Source organism: Bombyx mandarina, chromosome 04, assembly GCF_030267445.1.
Source record: "Bombyx mandarina strain Sakado chromosome 04, ASM3026744v2".
In the NCBI taxonomy this organism is placed as follows: domain Eukaryota; kingdom Metazoa; phylum Arthropoda; class Insecta; order Lepidoptera; family Bombycidae; genus Bombyx; species Bombyx mandarina.
Genome location: NC_143211.1, coordinates 3,017,404 through 3,033,080, shown reverse-complemented (window position 1 = coordinate 3,033,080; position 15,677 = coordinate 3,017,404). Strand labels below are relative to the sequence as shown.

The following is a 15,677-nucleotide window of genomic DNA, read 5'->3' as shown; positions in this document are numbered from 1 at the left end:
TATATAAAAATCACTTCAATTACCTCGCTGTTACACGTAGGTAAATGAATCAATTTTCACACTACACTATGACCCAAAATATCTTTCCAATAAAAAATTTGTTGCACCGTTCATATATGAAACTTAAACAAACATCTTTTCATTTGCAGTTTAATGATATCTACGATCTACACAAATCATTTCAGGTACTTATTCCGAACATATAAAGAAGCTATAAGCATCAAATTGTAAAGCAGCAAATAAAAGAGATAAAGCACAAAGGAAAATCCAATCGAAACATTCGGCGATAAATAAATATAGTAACAGACCAAGCCAATATTATTTGTGTTAAAATTGTAAATCGTGTATTCGGACAGCTGTGTTAATTTTAGTTTCATTCATATTATTTTATAGGGCACTTCCTTATTAATCTCAACCTAGAACAATTATACGGTCGCTAGCGCCCATCAGTGAATTAAATTTCATTTAAGTCTTATATTAGGTATGTCAAGTTGGAAAGTTTTTACTGACATTATTGGGGAGACGACTACACAACACACTTGCTTTTGACTTATAAGGTTGTAAATACTGTGGTAAATGGCATTTTTACTCTTTCTATTTGCTGGTATCCTAAAGGACTATTTCAGATATGCGCGAACGTGTAGAAAATACTGTATCCTGGTAGGGCACAGTATAAATTCGAGATAACGGTATTACAGTTATGACTTCGACTCATATTTCGACTTAGTGACGACATTCTCGATGTTCGGTTTTTTGGAGACCGCAGCTGTTGCACATAAAACACGAATAGAGCAAAGATCCTGTTGAAAAAAATCTTTTTCCAAATTTTACTTCCAAAAACAATTACCCAACATAAATACAATACTGATAATCGTCTTATCGTTACATGTATTTGGGTAATCACAACTGCAGCTACAAGATATTAAAAATTATTGATTGTTTTAAAGCAAGATAATACTAATAAAATGATGTCATTATCACTTGTAATTTTTTGATTCTGTCTTTGATAAATTCGTTTAGATTACTTAATTAAATGTGCTACTAGGTTCTTAAAGAAGCATTTTTGTTAAAGAATTTTCGCTTAGAATTCGTTGTACCACAAGTAGGTCAATCATGGAATAGGATAGGAATATAGAACGAAATAAAATAAAAACCATTTAAGAGAAAACAATAACCGTAAGAAATGAAAATACATGGAAGGGACGTTGGATGACCTATGAATAAACTGAAACAAAAGCAATTAAGAGAAGAGAAATTAGTTGTAATTTTTTTTTAAATGCGTTACCACCTCGTTTGAAGCTATTGGAAAATAAATAATGATCTATTTTTAAACCTCAGACTTCATGTATTAGATACATAAGCACAAGAGACTCTGAGACTTCATACCTGATAAGTTTTTGTTAACGCAATTAAACAGCTATAATTATCTAATAAAAGGTACAATAAAGGTCACAATTACTAAACATAAATTACTAATGAACGGAATATCCCAGTAGCAGATCATTTTAATGGAGTCCTTCAGAGTGCAAATAATAACTAGCGTGAAAAGGCAGGCATAAATTTTGCAAGTAGTTCCAAATAGGCTTTTGTAAAAACATAATACAGCTTTATAGACCGTCTCAATATTTTTCGCAATATTCCGCTACTGCACGGTAATTGTTAATATGATTATTTTCACCGTCTTTCTGACAGTAATTTATCTAACCAACTTTATGCCCCGGCTTGCCAATTTTAGGCTGACCGTTTCAATAAATTAGATATGATGGTGAGCCCCAAAACTATTGGCAAATTAAACTAGTATTCAAATTCAGCATAGGATATTTTGGGATTCCAGGGATTGGTCAAAAATCAGATTTTTCGCAAAGAAATTAGGCATCGCAAAATTTAGTTCATGCTACTTTATATAAAAACTAGCGACCCGCCCTCGCTTCGCTTCGGAAACTGTAATTTATTATTCATTTCTCCGCTATTTAATGGATGTTATTATACATATAAACCTTCCTCTTCAATCACTCTTATCTATTAAAAAAAACCGCATGAAAATCCGTTGCGTAGTTTTAAAGATTTAAGCATACATATGGATATAGGGACAGAGAAAGCGCCTTTGTTTTATACTATACTAGTGATAAATAATTCGAGATAGAAATTTTGGTGAAAGAATTCAATGGAAACTTTAAAGTAACAAGAAGAAAGTCCCAAATAAAAGGACAGGATAGAAACAATAAGAGCAAGGGCAATCAGTGCAGCATCCTAGAGGAAGAGACCGATTCGGTGGCGCCAGAGAGCCGGCTCCCTCGCGGTCCACGAGACAACTTGACTTATGATATGATTGGTTTCAATCATCGAATCATTGTGTTAAATTTTATTGGGTTAATCGTATCTGAGATAAAGGGATGTGTGCGATGTGATTTAAATTGGATAAGATATAACGCAAAGTGAAAGGTCCATTTTATCTTGTAAGTCATAGAGCTTAAAGCATTAAATTCTACGATCTCAGAATTGGCAAATAATAAATGTAATGTAATATTACATTGGATAAATAATGACGGTGACTGAAAAAAATACTTAAGCTGTTTTTACATTTGTTAAGAAACATTTTTAAGAACAAGATTCTGAAGTTCAAGTTTTTTACATCGGACCTTGAGCTAAGAAAATTCCTAGGCTTTGAATTTTATCAAGGCTTATCCGCCCAATGACGCCAGTACAAATTAGGTTAGATTATCGACCAGGAATAGCAGTAGCTTCGGTTCACGTATCTATTTTTAAGTCCACAAGGCTATCGTTGCATCGTGTGACTCATATGATATGATGAAAACAAAAGGCGAGCCGAATGGCGCCAACTACGGTCGGGAATCATTGACCGACGTCCGGGCGCGGGCTCATCATTGAATTGACGGCGACAACACCAATTGTAGATCGTTTCCTGCGGTCCAAGATGCTGCAAGGGATAGACCCTTGGCGAGAAAGATCCACAAATTAAAAGTTATGGAGCGTTTTGATTTGACGTAGCAAAAACGTATGCTGACAACAAAATAGCGTAACGTATGCTTATTGGCATGATTGGCTTGTGAAGGAAAGCTATGAGCTAAAATAAAAATTCCAATTGTACATCTTTTTTTTTTTATGTTTGAAGGATTACTGGTGGCCCGGAGGCCTTTCCAGTTTCACCAGGACAGGTGGGCGAGCAAAGGCTCAGCCAGGAGAATTGTACATCTGCGCAGATACGTAAATGAGCAAATTAATATTTTATTATGAAAACTTCAGATTAAGACTTAGATTTAATATGGACATAAATTTCGGACGTACTGAACTGTCTGTCTATGATATAAAAGACGAACAATAGCTGAGAGGAAAAACAGTGGTCAAAATACAACTAAATTGTGGCTGTTATCTGGTTACCGTTGATCTGAAGGAACTTAAGACTGTTCTGAGAAGTTGCAAAAGGTAGGATAAAATTCTGAGGACTTAGTAAAAGTTTTTGGTACAATTAAACTTGAGATGGCGATTTATTTAAACCTTTCAATTTTTCTTAAATTTTGACTTCAATTTACTATTGTTTCACGTTTACATAATCTTAGTGTTTTTGAAATATATTATTCTGATTAGCGCAGATTTTTGAACTTTTTGTTTTCAATTCCAATCTTGAGAATATTTTATTGAATTCACCATTATAAAGTAAAGGTATGTATTTAAAACCCAAAAATATATGTGAAAACCTCAGAAATTCCGATATATAATGAATATTTCGAACTACTGCGTGATGTCAGTCTACAATAACACCACTCCCATTTCATTCCGTTGGTGTCCCTAAAAATGAAAATGGGATTCACCAGATAATGAGCATTCTTTGAACGTATGGCAAATGCTAACTGGCGTTGACTGGTGGTAGGACGTATTATAAACCCATTCGGGTGTGTACCACCATCCTGCCAGTTTTTGTGGCGAGCTCGGATATTCAGGTTAAGGGGCGGAGCAATTATGGTGCATTAAAATAGAGATTTTGATCTCGTGTTCCAAGTTTTTTTTTCCTACCTAAGCTGATGGTCTAGAGATATATCAGCGTAAACTTAACTAGTAGGTAAGCTCACGGGGCTCCTCCCTATGGTCCGATGCCTTTGCAACTGATTGGTTCGATCGTTCACTCGTTCTCAAGTTTACGCAATAAAGAATTTTTTTTTTTTTGATCACATCTGAGATTTTTTTTCTCTAGGAAGATTTGTCAAAGTGTCATCAACGCGTGTCATATGTAACGAGACTTATCAATAAAACAATCACTTTATTGCTCAAATGTAGCCATAGTGTTAGTGCAGCACTCCAGACACTCACTAGTTTACAAAAAAAAATACTTTGACCAACTCTCCGCTCCATCTTGTATTTTGGGTCTTAAGATAAATGACGCGTGCTGATTCTTTCGTGTAGAATTTTAAACTGGATTTATGTACCGACACCGTTGTGCAGACTCAAAATATGTATATAATTCATAGCATTAAACAGATTTTTATTTGAAAATATACGTTTAAATTACCATATTAAGTCGCTTTATCATTGACAAGCGCCCGCTGAGTTTCTCGCCGGATCTTCTCAGTGGGTCGCGTTCTCGATCTGGTGGTAAATTCTGTGGAAGCACTGCTCTTACTAGGGCTCGTGCAACACCTCCGGTTGTAGCCCCAGGAGCTCACCTACACGCTAGAGTAATACATACTGATATAGCCTCTCAAGGATATCAGCATAGGTACGAAAAAAATATATTTGAAAATCTTTGATGACGTCGTTGGTTTGCAAAACAGCTGTATAGATTAGATAGGCAGAGAGACTACCGCACGGCCCAACTGGTGTTTAGTGGTTATTGGTACCTTGGCATATGAGATGCTTACGAAGTGCCTATTCGTGCAGAAAAACAATGAACATTTACGCAAAATTCTAAAACTGACGAAGTTTTTTGTTTCGTTAACGATACCATTTTGGTTTGGTTTGTGGAAGTTGTTCATGTAAACGTGGATTTCTTTAGACAAATCGATATTTGCCTAAACTAAGATACGAATGAATATTTCATTTAAGCCGCGGCGACAAAGCTTTTGAATTAATATACAAATGTATCAACAGTTACATTGAATGCACAATGCTCCAAACATTGTAATAAAGTTGACCCTTAAAAATTAACAGTAATATTTAATCGCATTTCACGAGAAACAATCAATCATGTGACACATTTAAAAGACAGTTTTGTAATGAAATAACTGGAAAAGTTAACGATAACAGCAAGCTCTTTGAAACGTTCCAAGAATTCTTGTACAGCAAATGCATATATATTTAAAACTTGTTTTCATTTTAACGAATCCGACATTTTAATGTTAAACTATTGACCTTTTGATAACTAAGTCTGTTGGCATGTTGATCGAGTCTTACCCGTACCTTAGTTTAGTTCTAACAAAGATATTACAAGACGTTACTTGAAACTTGGACCCGCCAGGCCAAGAAAAAAGTAGGCCTGGAAAAAAGCAAGTAGAAGTCGTCATGGCCTAACAGATAAGACGAACGGTGCATTCGTGTTGAGCGATGCACCGGTGTTCGAATTTCAGGCGGGTACCAATTTTTCTAATGAAATACGTACTCAACAAATGTTCACGATTGATTTCCACGGTGAAGGAATAGCATCGTGTAATAAAGATGAAATCCGCAAAATTATAATTTGCGTAATTACTGGTGGTAGAACCTATTGTGAGTCCGCGCGGGTAGGTACCACCACCCCACCTCTTTCTACCGTGAAGCAGTATGCGTTTCGGTTTGAAGGGTGGGGCAGCCGTTGTAACTATACTTGAGACCTTAAAACTTATATCTCAAGGTGGGTGGCGTATTTACGTCGTAGATGTCTATGGGTTCCAGTAACCACTTAACACCAGGTGGGCTGTGAGCTCGTCCACCCATCTAAGCAATAATAATAAAATATATATACTGTTGAAGCACTCTGTCCCACTCGGAGCCTTCTTTTCTCTACTTAATCGATCCCTCACTGATGAGGATCACGACTACATGAGATTTTCCTCCATAGTGTTGGGTCATGAGTAGCATGGACCGCATGGTATAGATTACGACCAACCGCTTTCTTAACCAGATCTGACCATCTAGCTGCGCTTGCCTTCTCTCTCTCTCTTCGATCAGTCCCTCACTGCTGAGGATCGTGACTCCGCCCGATTCTGTCAACCAGCTATCTCCATCGATCCCATTTTGTAGCTTGCTGGGGTGCGACCCAAAATGATTAACTTCTCTGATTCATGTCTGGGAGACCGCATGGTTTTTCGGGGGCTTTAAGAACCTCAAAACTTCGAGCTTAAACGCAAGGTCTAGTTGATAATGTGGTAAAGGCACTTATTTACGACATTTATAGGTTCAGTTACCAGATAACCAGTAAACCACCCGTGTATTCCTAATGTACTAAAATTTGTACACACAGCATGCTGATTGTTTTAATAAATAGTTGTATTTAGCGACTTAGTTAATATACAAAAGCCGTTCGCCTGCCCTTTACACTAACACCTAATGATACGTGGACGGACCAATGCGATGAGATTAGACGTATATTCTTACATAGGACTTAAACTATTTCAATATCACATACATTCGGTTTTGTGGTTTACCTATGAAAACGTAATTGAATAGAATCTTTTATTGCTGTACTTTTTTTTTTAATTTCTTAGATTGTTTTTAAATGACGATAGCTTTTATTCAACATCCGTTACTAGTGAAACCAACATTCCTAGTCCAAATAAATCTCTATTTAGTTCAGTAATTCCAGATATGTGCGCGAAGAAACACATAAACAGACATAGATAAAATAATTTAAAATAATGGTGTTTTTTTTTTGCTTAGATGGGTGAACGAGCTCACAGCCCATCGGTTGTTAAGTGGTTACTACAGCCCATAGACATCTACAACGTAAATGCGCCACCCACCTTGAGATATAAGTTCGAAGGTCTCAAGTATAGTTACAACGGCTGCCCCACCCTTCAAACCGAAACGCATTACTGCTTCACGGCAGAAATAAGCAGGGTGGTGGTACCAACCCGCGCGGACTCTCAAGAGGTCCTACCACCAGTAAAACATTAGAACATGTCTCCTATTACTTTTCTTTAGTAGTTACGTAATACTTTCCTTCAATATAGTCATTAATATCGAATTAGTCTATTCCATGATATGTATCGACTTCGTTGCCTATCGATATAGATAAATTTTGTCTTTACTGATTCATTACTTAAAATTCCAAATCGAATATTTAATAACAAAAAAACGTAACTGTAATCCGTGTTCCTGATTTAAATGATAAATAACTACAATTAGCACAAACCATTTTCAATCTTGTCCTGAGACCCACAGAATTGAAATTCAAAGCGCTTCATACAAGATAAGAGTAAAAAAAATCAAAATTTTCGAGTAAATGATCTAATTAATCAATCAAAGCAGGATTTGTTAACAAAAGATTAATGTCATTTGAAAAAAGATTTACATGTAAACACGTACTAATACATTGAACGTTGTATCAATCTGTGTGAACTGCTGGGATTAAAAACATTCACGCGTCGAACACCGATAACATAAAAATTTGGATAATTAACAACTAATTATAATGATACAGACAAATCTAAATTATAATTACAAGATACGACAAGTAAACAATATGATTTGAAGTTCAACTTATAACATATTAATACAGTAATAACTATGACGTTACTAATATAAGCATAGGTTTTGTCATTTTAGTGAAAAAAAACATCAGCCCGTAATGGAAGAGAAAGCAGTTGGGAACGTTCACCCGCCGCGCATGAGTTCGTTGACTTGTACATCAGCTGATTTTTAATTGCATGTCAATTATACGTAATACATTACGTGTTATAGAACGTTTTTGTTTTAAAATATTGAATTGAACATCATCACTGGTCTTCATTTTTAAAAACGGTACCTAAATTTCGGTTTTTTTTTTATTTTATTGCTTAGATTTGTGCACGAGCTCACAGCCCACCTGGTGTTAAGTGGTTACTGGAGCCCATAGACATTTACAACGTAAATGCGCCACACACCTTGAGATATAGTTCTAAGGTCTCAGTATAGTCACAACGGCTGCCCCACCCTTGAAACCGAAACGCATTACTGCTTCACGGCAGAAATAGGCGGGGCGGTGGTACCTACCCGTGCGGACTCACAAGAGGTCCTACCACCAGTAATTACGCAAATTATAATTTTGCGAGTTTGATTTTTATTGCACGATGTTATTCCTTCACCGTGGAAGTCAATTGTGAACATTTGTTGAGTACGTATTTCATTAGAAAAATTGGTACCCGCCAGCGGGATTCGAACACCGGTGCATCGCTCGATACGAATGCACCGGATGTCTTATCCTTTAGGCCACGACGACTTCTATATAAAATGACGGTATTTTGATTTATTTGCAATTAAGCTTCTAGAATATTCAATTTAGTTACATGTTCTTAAATTTATATAATTAAAAATACGTTATAGCAAAAGCGCATCGTTTTGATACATGACGATTTTATGCAGTACGGAAAATGTGATTTTCCATTTTGAAATTGCCGGTTTTACCACCCTAATCTAATTAGTGTTATCACAAACATATTCTATATGCGTTTGTAGTCAATTTTTATAGCGATATGAATGCGGTTTTCAGTTAAGTTTGAGATTAGCTGAATTATTAATACTAGAGGTCCCGCAGTAGTCGAAATTCGACTATAATTAATTGGAATTGTAAGTTTGTACACTATTATGATTGTATTTTATATTTACTATAATCACAAATTTTGCCAAGGCTACACTATAAAAAATATTAAAAAAGGCAAACAATATTTAATCTATTCTCAATTGGACCACAGACGTCAAGAACAAAAGTTTGACAATAAATAGTATGCATGCGTGTGTGCGTCAAATACATGGTATGTAGTGTGTGTAAGTTTTTCTTTATTGATTTAATGTATCTTTTATGCATTATTTTAAAAAAATATTAGCATTGTGCACTTCTTCTCTATATTCTCTATAAGTGTGAAAAATTTCATACTCCTCCGTCCGCGCAATTTTCGTAAAAAGGGATACAAAGTTTTTGCTTCACGTATTAATGTATAGATACACTAAAAATCATAGTTATTTCAGTTTCTTATCCGCAAAGAGACCGCACCACTTTAAATTGTACGCAATTGTACAAAGCACGGTTCATTAATGGATCCGATCGTTCATTCATCAAAGCTTATTGGTAAGCGATTACATTGCGAACAGAAAGCAACACGCATAAAGCTGTATGATTGCGAGTATATTTGTTTGATTATGAGGAAGGAAAAACAATTCAAGATAAAAATTTAAGGACCGAATTTATTTTTTATGTATACATTTGTTTAGTGATTTATTTTAGTAACGTGTTTTATTTCGTTAACGAGGTGCTCCGGCAGTTCAGAGTATTTTAAATTATGAAATAACTTGAATTAATATCTAAATTCCTTTAAATATTAAATTACATTTTTTGCGAATTGCGACTGTTTTTAAAAAGATAAAAAATATATGTTTTCGATTCCCGTCATCGTTGTGAGATAAAGTATTATGTCTTAACATAGTTTTGGTAATTCTCGAATGAACAAATTTAAGCTGAACAGACTGACGAATGTATCGACTGTATCGTTCACTCGCTCACTCCGTACCTTTCTATATGTATCCGCATAACGCTTTTTCGTTACGTGACGATTTCTATCAGCCGTAACCGGAAGCCGTGTTAACTAATTACATTTCTTCGTTTCATAAACTAGATACTTCATCTAAATAGCTATATAACTAAAAAAAAAATGTGTGCAATTCACTTGTGGTAGAAGTGAAACCTTCCAAAATTAAAATACAATTATCCTAAACGTCTTAAGTATATGTAAAATTTTGTCATTAGTAAATAATTGTAAGGTAGCGCCCTCTGTGAATTGATATTTTAATTTCACGTATAATCCTAAATTAAAATTCACTACAAGAGCTTTCATACACACGTTAGTATTAAAAAATCTCACAGATGGCGCTGTATTAAATAGTATGTATATTTCTGTCTCATTCTTTGCTGGCTTCATCCTACACATTTTTGTATTTGTGTCTCTTACCTGTCGTTTTTTCTGTTGCATCCGGTTTGAAATCACAACGATTCTAAAGAAGTTTTCACTTCAAAAATTTTTTTTTTATAACAACTATGTCTCGAAGTGTGACAATTTAATTAATAGTAATGTACAGTAATTATTTATTATTTACCATCTATTCAGAAGATGATGATTAAGAATATTTTACCATAAAGTTCATTTCCATGCTTTCATATCGCGTAATCTCGGTGTAGAGTTACAAAAAGCTTGGGTGGCCAAAGCACAACGTATTATTGACTACAACTCAACGAGAATAATCTTTATAACAGAAGCTTATTCAATACGATGACATTTATCTTATTTCACTATTTCCTTAGATTTTATGAATCACAACTAAGAATATCATCAAAATTTTCATTTTGATGTTAATCAATGAAAATGTATTGTTATAAGCGAAAGCTGAAAGAATCAGTGACAATATGCAAAAAAATACTATTGGATAGGTTTTTTTTAAATACGAGTTGAAATTTTTATTTTTGACAGTGCTTAAGTTCAGGTGATGCCGTGAGCACAATCAGAGACACTGATAAAAACGATTATAACAATAATACCCAGTATATAATTAAAGCCTTTTTTACGGTATAATCTCCCATTTTTTTTATTTTTTTTATTTTAACGGTATGCAGCGGCTTGGCTCTGCCCCTGGCATTGCTAACGTCCATGAGCGACGGTAACCACTCACCATCAGGTGGGCCGTATGCTCGTCTGCCTATACGGCAATAAAAATATATATATATATCTTGAATGTCTTCCGTGGTGACCACGAAAACCGTAAAGAATTTGAAACGTTGAAAATAGTATAATGACTATAAAACACGCTAATTTAAACCGTAAAAGTTGTTTTAATTATGTAAAATTAGGTACTATATTGATAACCAAATGAACAATGGCGCGCGCATCTGCAGTACGCATTTCACTGAATATCTCTTATCTGGTGACACGCCGTCTGCCGTCCCGTGCTTATCATTGCCACACTGAGCCCCTTGTTTTGTTAATAAGAATCTTTTATTTTTAATTGGTTCACTCGTGTATGCGAGTTCGGAGGTCGCGGTTTCCTGGTTTACGAGCTAAATGATAAGAACGGAATTTGTTTTTGTGTAGCGGATTAGGCTTGAAGCGGTGCGTAACGGTCACTATTGGAAATTAGTCAATTAGTGAATCAAACTACGTATATATAAATACATATATGAAGTGTAAAATAGATTAAGTGAATGCCACCATCCTCCATAAGACATACATTTTGAAATCGTCGTGGCCCAACGGATAAGACGTCCGGTGCATTCGTGTTGAGCGATGCACCGGTGTTCGAATCCCGCAGACGCGTGCCAATTTTTCTAATGAAATACGTACTTCACAAGTGTTCACAATTTACCTCCACGGCGAAGGAATAACATCGTGTAAAAAAAATGAAACCCGCAAAATTATAATTTGCGTAATTAATGGTGGTAGGATCTCTTGGACAGACAAGAGGTCCTACCACCAGCACGGGTAGGTACTACCACCCCGCCTATTTCTGCCGTGAAGCAGTAATGCGTTTCGATTCGAAGGGTGGGGTAGCCGTTGTAACTATACTGATATCTTAAAACTTAAATCTCAAGGTGATTGGCGCATTTAAGCTGTAGATGTCTATGGGCTCCAGTAACCACTTAACACCGGGTGGGCTGTGAGCTCGTCCACCCTTCTAAGCAATAAAAAAAAAGTCTGAGTTTTTATATGACGACAGTTTTACTCCTCAAGCCAGAATGCATTACTTTTGCGCGGCTAAACAAGCAGAGCATTTGTGTAGATACAAATGCGGGATCACAAAACGGCCCACGACCAATAATAATGCAAATTATATAAGTATTTATGCAAATTATAAATTGGCGGGTTTTGACTTTTATTACACGATGTTTCAATTCCTGCTTCGTGATCAATCAGGATACGTATTACGTAGGTATTTCTTATGAAAAATTGGTCACATAGCTGTTATTTCGTATACCCTACGTTTTTCATTTTTGACTTCATGTTTGGAGGTGGGTTAGTGGGAAGTATTATCGTTGTCATGTCCATGTGCTCCGGTAACCCCTCTACATGAGATGAGCCGCGAGTCGCGAGCTCATTCACCCATCTACGCTCCTAACCCATGCATCAGCTCGCTGAGTTTCTTGCCGGATCTTCTCAGCAGGTCGCGATTCCGATCCGGTAGTAGGTTCATTCGCGAAGCAACTGCTCTTGAGTTGTTAGGTCTCCTTCGGAGGCGCTCGAGCAGCTGTTAGCAAATCCCACCCCTCTTAGCTGAGCCTTTGCTCGCCCACCTAACCTGGTGAAACTGGAATGGCCTCAGGGCCACCAGTAATCCTTCAATCATAAAAAAAAAGAAAAACCCATCTATGCCATAGAAACATGCTCTTCCACCAATAACCGTTGCGATAATAAATGCGTTTCGGTTCGAAGGGTGGGACAGCCGTTGTGACTATACTGAGACCTTAGAACTATATCTCAAGGTGTGTGGCGCATTTATGTTGTAGATGTCTATGGGCTCCAGTAACCACTTAACACCAGGTGGGCTGTGAGCTCGTCCACACGTCTAAGCAATAAAAAAAAAAAAAAACCTGAGTCAGCTGATAAAGTTACCCTAATCAAAGTTCAGATGAGTCAAAGACAGTGTCGTGATTAAAACGCCTACAGCCTCCGCTAGCGAGATGTCCGTGAAATCTAATCATCTCACATCCTGTGTTCAAGATGCAATGAAAATTTAAGACGCAAATGAATTTACTTGTATTGTATTGTTTCGTGTAACTAAATGAGTTTTAAAATAGTTTGCAAAATGGATAACAAAATTAGTTTTTATGGTTAATTTTATTGGTTTATTAAATACGATGCTCTTAGAACTACTAGACATGCCGCCCGGTCATGTTGGCATTAAAGTAACTTAATATTAATTATCAAATGATGAATATAATTACCACCGAGATGGGCCGATATTTTTCAGTTGTTTTTCCTTTTAAGCTATAAGAAAATTTATACAATAAAAACAGTCTAGAATAATGTATGAAAAATTACCCACCCTGTATATTAAATGTAAATATAATATCAGTTCTAATAATGACAAAATCGAAAGCTTAAAAAGTGTGTGTTTTCCATTATTTTCGATGTGCGGGTCCGGCTCTAAGGTTGAGGATAGAATTTTCTAGCATATACATATTTAACAATATGAAAATAATAATATTGCTAACAAGAAATCGAAGTCTCAATTAATGCAAAAGAAACGTATCACAGTTTTGCTGTAGAAATAAACAAAATACTAACCGTGTGGGCTCACAATATGCTTCCTCAAAAATGTTATGTACAATAAAGTTTAGCAAAATTTAAATTCATAAAATCAAAAGTCTAGCTTTAAATTTGTGCCTTTTCAAAATTTACGTATTTACAAAATTGCATATTCCAAATTAAACACGACCTAAGTAAATGAATAAAATTATCCGACTGTGTAGGGAATTACAAATTTTCGTTCATCATATAAATATATCATCAACATTTAAAATACGTTCGATTTATGGATTTCTCAATTATTTTTTTATTTTCACGTTGGTACTTTAATAGTATATGTAATCTCCTATATCTTTCTATTGCATCGAAGTTTATTATCGCTTTATTATCACTGCTTAGAGCAAGTTCGTGCTCTGCTCATGTCAGGTTTCATTTTGTGTCCCATCTAGTTTTGGAGTGTAATCTGGTGTTCGGTGGTTTCCGTGTCTCTCTTCAAACGATATTTGTATAGAGGACTAAGTGATGCTCATAAATAATAACTAGGCGAATTAAACAAGATACTAACAGTGTGGGGCCCGCAATTCGCTTCCTCAATTTTTTTATGTACAATAAAGGATAAGTTTAGTAAAATTTAAATTCCGAAATCAAAAGTCTAGCTTTAAAGCTTACGAAATTGCATAATCCAAATTAATCACGACCTAAGTAAGTAAATAAAATTGTCCGACTGTGTACGATAGCAAAAATTCCCGTTCATCATATAAATTTATCATGAATGAAAAATTATCATAAAAATCTGGATAATAAAATCTAACGGATATATTCCTATCGCATAGATAATCAGTCCCAAACAATTCCAAATAATTAAGCACATAATTACTTCAATGAGTTACTTGTCTAGCATCCGTCTAAAGTAGAGTCAGTGCCAAATCGTGTTAGCCCGATTCCCACGGGCCGCGGACTCCTACGCATGTCTTAGTCACGTCCACTGTGTCATCTGCTACATTAATTGATCCAGTAACTCTTAAATTAAATCGTTGTTCATCAATCTCCATGGTTGTGTGAATTTGTTTTTTTTTTGTGTTGTTTGCCATTGAAACGACCTTGACTCTTAGTTTGAATATTTACTTTCGAATGGAATCTAAAGATGTCCGAAATAAAAGCTAAGCGCGAAAGGGTGAGATCGGGAAATTGAATAATAAAACCTTAGTGGCAAGTATTGAAAGCACTGAGTCAAGAAGTTTTTATCTACAAGTTCTTGAATTAATATTGTGTTAAAATACTTTGGATAAAGAAGCATTTCACAGTAGCCTCTGGTTAGGATCTAAGTTCGAAACTCAAAAGTGTTTTATATTTATTAAATTCATTTCAAAAATTTTAAGAAACATGTAATAATAATTCCGGTGATAAAAAATAGACAGTGAGCTGGTTTGTTTATCTATTATAGCACTAATATATTATAGAGTAGATGCCTAACACAGTAATATAGTAATATTGTACTACGATACTGATAACGATATTAAAATACTAACATATAACTTCTTTTTTTTCTCTACCTTATCCCACCCACTAGATGGTCGGCACAATTAATTTTTCTCTTCCATTCTCTTCTATCAGCCGTCATCTCAACATATATAACTAGTATATTAAAAACTGACTCATGTAGGATCAATGAATTCAATGTATTTTATACGTGTATTTTTTCAATAATAACAAGATGTAGCTAATTTCAGACCCATAAATGGATAAAAGACGTGAACAAAAAACCAAACGGGTCACACGTACTCATTTATATTCTTAATTTTTTATTGTACTAGTCCAGAAAACCCTTAAAGTCGATATCATTGTCAAAAAACCATTGCCCATTCTTTGCATACTGTACAGTTTTGCAAGACCTTCCGATTAATTGTGGGCTAGAAGCAGTTTTGATTGTCGTGTGAACAACGGAACGGGTTAAGAGGTGTTAATTGTGCGAGATTGAATGTTTTCTCAGGGTAGAAACTAAATTGAACGCAATTGTACATCTGCAATGCTTTTATAAAAATAATTGTTCAAATTCGAGTACCGTGGTTTTTCTAATGTCAAGTAGAATATAGTAGTCATATATGGTAGTAATGTAGAATATATACTGGTGGTAGGACTTCTTGTGAGTCCGCACGGGTAAGTAACACCACCCTGCCTATTTCTGCCGTAAAGCAGTAATGCGTTTCGGTTTGAGGGGTAGGGCAGCCGTAACTATACTTGAGACCTTAGAACTTATATCTC

The 15,677-nt window shown here is 35.4% G+C and overlaps 1 protein-coding gene across 1 annotated transcript in view; it reads right to left on the bottom strand.

Annotated features, from left to right (window-relative positions):
• sens-2 (zinc finger transcription factor senseless-2) overlaps nt 1-15,677 on the bottom strand; it is an 88,730-nt gene that overhangs the window by 58,586 nt on the left and 14,467 nt on the right. The gene's annotated exons all lie outside the window — the stretch shown is intronic.